Below are 9,010 nucleotides of genomic sequence, written 5' to 3' on the forward strand. Positions count from 1 at the left end.
CTCCAGCTGCTAGTTTCCGTAACCAGCTCTTTATCCCTTCTCAGCCCGGATTTTGATGTAGGCGAGTTGACATTCTTCCTTCCCTTCCCAACTTTTGTGTGATCTTCTAGAAAAACATTTTAACTTTATTATTTTTTTCTCATTAAACTTTTTTAATGGGTCTCAAATTCTGTGACAGATTTTTGGTCAAGTTGTTTTCATTAAAAAGTACTGATTTTAAAAACTAATAACTTAAACTGCCACACATAAAACATATGGTCCACAAAAACATTCTCCTTTCCTTCTGAAGGTTTTACGATGCATTGTTATCATTAACCAGTCTTTTACTATTAAACTTAAATGGCCAATTGAGACAAACAGTTCTGAGACCGTTCTTCCACCACTGATTAAGACTGGGGTGGCAGGTATTGGGGATAATATTCATTTAGCCTTCTGAGCTTTCTGGGCAGACTTGGTGACCTTGCCAGCTCCAGCTGCCTTCTTGTCCACTGCTTTGATGACACCCACAGCGACTGTCTGTCTCATGTCACGCACAGCAAAACGGCCCAGGGGAGGATAATTAGAAAAGCTCTCGACACACATAGGCTTGCCAGGAACCATATCAACGATGGCAGTGTCACCAGATTTCAAGAATTTAGGGCCATCTTCCAGCTTTTTCCCAGAACGACGATCAATCTTCTCCTTCAGCTCAGCAAACTTGCAAGCAATGTGAGCTGTGTGACAGTCCAGCACAGGTGCATATCCAGCACTGATCTGGCCTGGATGGTTCAAAATAATCACCTGAGCTGTGAAGCCAGCAGCTTCCATGGGTGGATCATTTTTGCTGTCACCAGCCACATTGCCATGACAGACGTCTTTGACAGACACGTTCTTGACATTGAAGCCCACATTGTCCCCAGGAAGGGCTTCACTCAGTGCTTCATGGTGCATTTCTACAGACTTCACCTCAGTTGTTACATTGACTGGAGCAAAGGTGACCACCATGCCAGGTTTGAGAACACCAGTCTCCACACGACCCACAGGGACAGTACCAATACCACCAATTTTATAGACATCCTGGAGAGGCAACGCAAGGGTTTGTCAGTTGGGCGAGTTGGTGGCAGGATGCAATCCAGAGCTTCAAGCAGGGTGGTCCCACTGGCATTGCCATCCTTACGGGTGACTTTCCATCCCTTGAACCATGGCATATTAAAACTTGGCTCCAGCATGTTGTCACCATTCCAGCCAGAAATTGGCACAAATACTACTGTGTCGGGGTTGTAGCCAGTTTTCTTAATGTAGGTGCTGACTTCCTTAACAATTTCCTCGTATCTCTTCTGGCTATAGGGTGGCTCAGTAGAATCCATTTTGTTAACGCCAACAATTAGTTGTTTCATACCCAGGGTGTAAGCCAGAAGGGCATGCTCACGGGTCTGCCCGTTCTTGGAGATACCGGCTTCAAATTCACCAACACCAGCAGCAACAATCAGGACAGCACAGTCAGCCTGGGATGTGCCTGTAATCATGTTTTTGATGAAGTCTCCGTGTCCTGGGGCATCAATGATAGTAACATAGTACTTGCTGGTCTCAAGTTTCCACAGGGAGATATCAATGGTAATACCTCGCTCACGTTCAGCTTTCAGTTTGTCCAAGACCCAGGCATATTTGAAGGAGCCCTTTCCCATCTCAGCAGCCTCCTTCTCGAACTTTTCAATTGTTCTCTTGTCGATCCCACCACATTTGTAGATCAGATGGCCGGTCGTGGTAGACTTCCCTGAATCTACGTGCCCAATGACAACGATGTTGATGTGGGTCTTCTCCTTTCCCATTTTGGCTTAGGTTTAATGGTGGTTTTCACGACACCTGTGTCCTGGCGGCAAACCCATTGTGAAAAAGCCATTTTAACTTAAAAATAGAAAAGTTATTGCATCAGTGTACATCCCTAGTAACAGTGTGTTAATTCCTGCTTGCTCTATAGCACCAATAAATAGCTGGTATTATAACTCTTTCTGATATTAGTCACTGGTAGGGAGATGTGCAATGATATCTCATTGTGCTTTCAATTTGCTTTTACTGATGTATTGAACACTGCATACATTTTTTGATAATTTTGTGAAATGCCAGTGGAAGTATTTTCTCCATTTATGTATTATATTTTCTTACTTTCCCCCCTCTAATTGAGTAATTAGAACCAGTTATTCTTTTTATATTCTGGATAAGAGACCTTGGTTGATTATTTGTTGAAAATATCTTTCCCAACACAATGAATTACCTTTTTTACTTTCTTAATGGTATTTTAATAAACCCAAGTTTAAAATTTAATATAATTGAATTTATCATGGCTATCCCTTAAGGTCAGGGTTGTGTGTATGTGTGTGTTTTGTTTTAAAACTCTTGTTATTCCCAAAGTTATAAAAATATTCTTTTATATCATTTCTAAAGACTTTAATTGTTTTGCCTTTCCCATTGAGGTCTATAATACATATAGTATTAAATTTTGTGTGTGGTTGTGAGGTAGGAGTCCAATTACTTTTTCATGTAGAAATCTTATTTTCCTGGTACCAATAGGAAAGTTTCATCACTTTCCCACTGCTTTTCAAGTGCTGTCTTTGTCAAAAATGAGAGTGCTGGGACTTCTCTTGTGGTACAGTGGTTAAGAATCTGCCTTTCCAAAAAAAAAAAAAAAAAAGAATCTGCCTTTCCATTTTTCACAGAACTAGAAAAAAAATTTCAGTTTGTATAGAAACAAAAAAGACCCTGACTAGCTAAAGCAATCTTGAGAAAGAAGAATAGAGCTGGAGGAATCAACTTTCGTGACTTCAGACTGCTTCTGCTGCTGCTGCTAAGTCGCTTCAGTCGTGTCCCCGACTCTGTGTGACCCGATAGATGGCAGCCCACCAAACTCCTCTGCCCCTGGGATTCTCCAGGCAAGAACACTGGAGTGGGTTGCCATTTCCTTCTCCAATGCATGAAAGTAAAAAGTGAAAGTGAAGTCGCTCAGTCGTGTCTGACTCTTAGTGACCCCATGGACTGCAGCCCACCAGGCTCCTCTGTCCATGGGATTGTCCAGGCAAGAGTACTGGAGTAGGTTGCCATTGCCTTCTTCAACTTCAGACTATACTACTACAAAGCTACAGTCATCAAGACAGTATGGTATTGTTACAAAACAGAAATATAGACCAATGGAACAAGATAGAAAGCCCAGAGATAAACCCACGCACCTATGGGCATTTTATCTTTGACAAAGGAGGCAAGAATATGCACTGGAGAAAAGATAGTCTCTTCAGTAAGTGGTGCTGGGAAAACTGGACTGCTATGTGTAAAACAAGGAAATTAGAACACTTCCTAACACCATTAACAAAGATAAACTCAAAATGGATTAAAGACCTAAATGTAAGACCAGAAATTATAAAACTCTTAGAGGAAAACCTAGGCAGAACACTCTTTAACATATATCATAGGAAGATCCTCTGTGACCCACCTTCTAGAGTAATGGAAATAAAAACAAAAATCAGTTCAGTTCAGTCACTCAGTCATGTCCAACTCTTTGCAACTGCATGGACTGCAGCATGCCAGGCTTCCCTGTCCATCACCAGCTCCCGAAGCTTGCTCAAACTCATGTCCATCGAGTCGCTGATACCATCCAACCATCTCATCCTCTGTCATCCCATTCTTCTCCTGCCTTCAATCTTGCCCAGCATCAGGGTCTTTTCCAATGAGTCAGTTCTTCACATCACGTGGCCAAAGTATTGGAATTTCAGCTTTAGCATCAGTCCTTCCAATGAATATTCAGGATTGATTTCCTTTAGGATTAACTGATTTGATCTCCTTGCAGTCCAAGGGACTCTCAAGAGTCTTCTCCAACACCACAGTTCAAAAGCATCAATTATTCGGTGCTCAGCTTTCTTTGTAGTCCAACTCTCACATCCATACATGACTACTGGGAGAAACCATAGCTTTGACTAGATGGACCTTTGTCAGCAAAGTAGTGTCTCTACTTCTTAATATGCTATCTAGGTTGGTTATAGCTTTTCTTCCATGGAGCAAGCATCATGGCTGCAGTCACCATCTGCAGTGATTTTGGAGGCCTCCCCCCCCCAAATAAAGTCTGTCACTGTTGCCACTGTTTCCCCATTGATTTGCCATGGAGCGATGGGACTGGGTGCCATGATCTTTGTTTTTTGAATGTTGAGTTTTAACTAAAATGGACTGGATGAGCGAATTTAATTCAGATGACCATTATATCTACTACTGTGGGCAAGAATCCTTTAGAAGAAATGGAGTACCGCTCATAGTCACCAGAGGAGTCTGAAATGCAGTACTTGGGTGCAGTCTCAAAAAGGACAGAATGGTCTTGGTTTGTTTCCAAGGCAAATCATTCAACATCACAGTAATCCAAGTCTATGCCCCAGCAAGTAATGCTGAAGAAGCTGAAGTTGAATGATTCTATGAAGACCTACGAGACCTAGAACTTACGCCCAGAAAAGCTGTCCTTTTCATCATATGGGACTGGAATGCAAAAGCAGGAAGTTAAGAGATACCTGGAGTAACAGGCAAATTTGGCCTTGGAGGACAAAATGAAGCAGGGTAAAGGTTACCAGTGTTGCCAAGAGAACCCACTGGTCATAGCAAACACCCTCTTCCAACAACACAAGAGAAGATTCTGCACATGGATATCACCAGATGGTCAACACCAAAATCAGATTGATTATATTCTTTGTAGCCAAAGATGGCAAAGTTCTATACAGTCAGCAAAAACAAGACCTAGAGCTGACTGTGGCTCAGATCATGAACTCCTTATTGCCAAATTAAGATTTAAATTGAAGAAAGTAGGGAAAACCACTAGAGCATCCAGGTATGACCTAAATCAAATCCCTTACGAATATACAGTGGAAGTGACAAATAGATTCAAGGGATTCGATCTAATAGAGTGCCTGAAGAACTATGGACAGAGGTTCATGACATTATACAGGAGGCAGTGATCAAAAAAACAAAAATAAGTGGGACTTAAACTCCAAAGCTTTTGCATAGCAAAGGAAACTATAAACAAGGTGAATAGACAACCTTCAGAATGGGGGGAAATAATAGCAAATGAAACAACTGACAGAGGATTAATCTCCAGAATACACAAGCAGCCCACGCAGCTCAATATCAGAAAAACAAACAGTCAAAAAGTGGGCAGAAAACACTGCCACTCTCCTCGCTGATCCTCTCTGCCACCATCAGCTTTTCTCTGTCCTCATACAACGCAGGGAAAATATTGGATGTAGATTTTGACAAGCAGCTTTTACTAAAGTCCCATAAGGATGTCTGAATTGTTTCTGTCACACAACTGAATGGCCTTTTTCTTGCTCAAACTGATATTCTTATTTTAGGCTAGTTTTGATTTTCAGCTCGTTTTTATTATTTCTAATTCAAATATCTATAATAACTTTTCAGAAACCTTTTCAACAATAAAATTTGTACCCCAGATTAAAAAAAAAAAAGGTGAGCAGGCAGAATACCTAAACAGACATTTCTCCAATGAAGACATCCAGATGGCTAATAAAACATGAAAATATGCTCAACATTGCTCATTAGAGAAATGTGAATCTAAACTACAATGAGCTATCACCTCATTCTGGTCAGATGGGCTATCATCAAAAAAAATCTGTAAATAATAAATGCTGGAGAGGGTGTGGAGAAAAGGGAACCCCCTTGCAGTGTTGGTGGGAATGTAAATTGATTCAGCTACTATGGAGAACAGTATAGAGATTCCTTAAAAAACCAAGAATAAGTCTACCAAATGACTCAGCAACCCCACTACTAGGCATGTATTCTGAGGAAACCATAACTGAAAAATACACATGTACTCCGGTGTTCATTGCAGCACTATTTACCATAGCCAGGACATGGAAGCAACCTAGATGTCCATTGACAGAAGAATGGATAAAGAAGCTGTGGTACATATATACAGTAGAATACTACTCAGCCATAAAAAGGAATACATTTGCGTGAGTTCTAATGAGTTGGATGAACCTAGAGCCTGTTACACAGAGTGAAGTGTCAAAAAGAGAAAAACAAATATCATACATTAACACATATATATGGAATATAGAAAGACAGTACCAATGAATGTATTTGCAGGGCAGCAGTGGAGATGCAAACATGGAAAACAAGACTTGTGGACATGGTAGGGGAAGGAGAGGGTAAGATAAATTGAAAGAGTAGCATGGAAACATGCATTACCATATGTAATAGCCAATGGGAATTTGCTGAATGACTCTGAGCTCAAACTGGTAATCTCTGACAACCTAGAGGAGTGGGATGGGGTGGGAGGTGGGAGAAAGGTTTAGGAGGGAGGGGACATATGTATAACTGTGGCTGATTCATGTATGGCAGAAATTAACATAATATTGTAAAGCAATTATCCTCCAATTAAAAATAAATAATTAAAAAGAAAAAAAAGAATCTGCCTTCCAATGCAGGGGACATGGGTTCTATCCCTGGTCAGGGAATTAAGATCCCACATGTCGCAGGGCAGCTAAGCCCACATGCTGCAATTACTGACTGCATGAGCTCCAGAGCCCATGCTCTGCAACTGTAGAAGGCCCATGTATCACAACGAAGACCCAGCACAGCCAAAAATTTTAACTGTTTTATATTAAAATATCTTATCTGTAGATTCTTTTGGACTTATATAAATATATCTAATACCTGTTTGTTTTTTCCTTTCCAATCTGCATAGATTATTTCTTCTCTTGCTTTACTGCCTCTGTGGGATCTCTGTGTGTGTGTGTTAGTTGCCTAGTTGTGTCTGATTCTTTGTGACCCCATAGACTGTAGCCCACCAGGCTCCTCTGATGGGGTTTTCCAGGCAAGGATAACTGGAGTGGGTTGCCATTTCTTCCTCCAGGGGATCTTAACCAACCCAGGGATTGAAACTGCATCTCCTATGTCTCCTGCATTGGCAGGCAGATTCTTTACCGCTGTGCCACCTGGGAACCCCCTAGGAATACTGGAGTGGGTTGCCATTTCCTTCTCCAGAGAATCTGCTTAACCTAAGGATCAAACCCAGGTTCCCTACATTGCAGGCAGAGTCTTTACTGACTGAGCTACCAACCTAATTTGTATACCTTTTATTTATTTTTCTTGTCTGTTTGCTGTGGCTAAGACTTCCAGTACTATGCTGAATTAAAGTGGTGAGACTGGACATTCTTGTCTTGTTCCTGAATTTAGTGCTTTCAGCTTTTCAACATTGATTATTATGTTGGGTGTTGATTTGTTATAAATGGTTTTTATTATTGTTGGGCTGTTACCTTTATACCCACTTTTGTTGTTTAGTTGCTAAGTCATGTCTGACTGTTAACCCACCTTGGTGAGGTTTTTTTTTTTTTTAGTTGTGAATGGATGTTGAATTTTGTCACATACTTTCTGTCTACTGAGATTGTAATGTTTTTGTCTTTCCTTTTGTTACTATGATATATTGATTGATTTGCATATGTTGACTTTTAAAAGAATTATTTGTTTATTTTTGGCTGTTCTGCATCTTCATTACTGCATGCAGGTTTTCTTAGTTGTAGCAAGTGGGGGCTACTCTTTGTTGCAGTATGCAGGCTTCTCATTGTGGTGGCTTCTCTAGTTGCAGAGTACAGACTCTAGGTGTGCAGGTTTCTGTAGTTGCAGTACATGGGCTCAGTAGTTGTGGGTCACAGGCTCTGGAGCTTGCAGGCTTGAATTGTTGTGGGATACAGGCTCAGTAGTTGTGGCTTTTGGGCTCTAGGGCACAAGTTCAGTAGTTAGAGCACATAGGCTCTAAACTAAAGAGTTGCTTCGTGGCATGTGGGGAATCTTCTCAGACCAGGAATTGAACCCGGTTCCCCTGTATTGGCAGACAGATTCTTATCTGCTATCTTCTTATCCACCAAGGAAGTCCTGGTTTGCATATGTTGACTTTCTTTGTGATCCTAGAATGAATCAAATTGATGGTGGTATATGATCTTTTTTTTAAAATGTTTCATTGGATTCAGTTTGCAAATATTTTGTTGAGGATTTTTATATCTATACTCATCAAAGATACTGGCCTGTAATTTTCTTTTTCTGTAGTGTCTTTGTCTGGTTTTGTATTAGAGTGATGGTGACTTCAGAGGATAAATTTGGAATTTGGATAAATTTCCCTCCTCTTCAGTATTTTGAGAAAGATGAATATAAGTTATTTTTGTAATGTTTGGTAGATTTCCCCAGAAAATCCACCCAGTCCTGGCCTTTTGTTTGCAGGGACTTCTTTTTTTTTTTTTTTTTCAAATTACAGATTCTATTTTACTTCTGCTGATTGATCTGTTCAAATTATCAGTTTCTTCTTGACTCACTCTTGGCAGGCTGTATGCTCCTAGAAACTTGTCCATTTCTTCTAGGTTGTCCAATTTGTTGGCATATAGTAGTCTCATGATTTTTTGTATTTCTGTGGTATCAGTTTTTTTTTTTTCCTCTTTCATTCCTTATTTTGTGTATTTGGATCCTTTCTCTTTTCTTCTTGATGATCCTGGCTAGAGATTTGTTGATTTTGTTTATCTTTTCAAAAAAACAACTCTTGGTTTTATTGACCTTTTCTATTTTTTAAAAAAATTTCTATTTTATTTGTTTCCTCTCTGATCTTTATTATTTTCATCTTTATGTTGACTTTAGGTTTTTTTTGTTCTTGTTTGTCTAATTCTTTTAGGTGGTAGGTTGTTTACTTCAGACTTTTCTTGTTTGTTTAGGACAACTTGATTACTGTGAACTTCTGTCTTAGAACTGTTAAAACTGCCACAGTTTTCATACTGTTGTGGTTAGAAAAGATGCCTGACATAATTCCTATCCTTTAAAATTTGTTGAGGCTAGTTTTGTGAACTAGTATGTGGTCCGACCTAGGGAATGTTCCATACTTGAGGAGAATGTGTACTTTGGCACCTTTGGCATCTTTTGGATATAGTGTCTTGTAGATATCAATTAAGTCCAACTGGTCTGTTGTGTCGTTTAGGATTTCTGTTGCTTTTATTTATGTTAGTGTTTG

General features: G+C 40.0%; 1 pseudogene; it reads right to left on the bottom strand.

Annotated features, from left to right (window-relative positions):
- Positions 1–253: 253 nt before the first annotated feature.
- LOC138096147 (elongation factor 1-alpha 1 pseudogene) lies at positions 254–1,808 on the bottom strand (annotated as a pseudogene).
- Positions 1,809–9,010: the final 7,202 nt, after the last annotated feature.

Source organism: Capricornis sumatraensis, chromosome 20, assembly GCF_032405125.1.
Source record: "Capricornis sumatraensis isolate serow.1 chromosome 20, serow.2, whole genome shotgun sequence".
In the NCBI taxonomy this organism is placed as follows: Eukaryota; Metazoa; Chordata; class Mammalia; order Artiodactyla; family Bovidae; genus Capricornis; species Capricornis sumatraensis.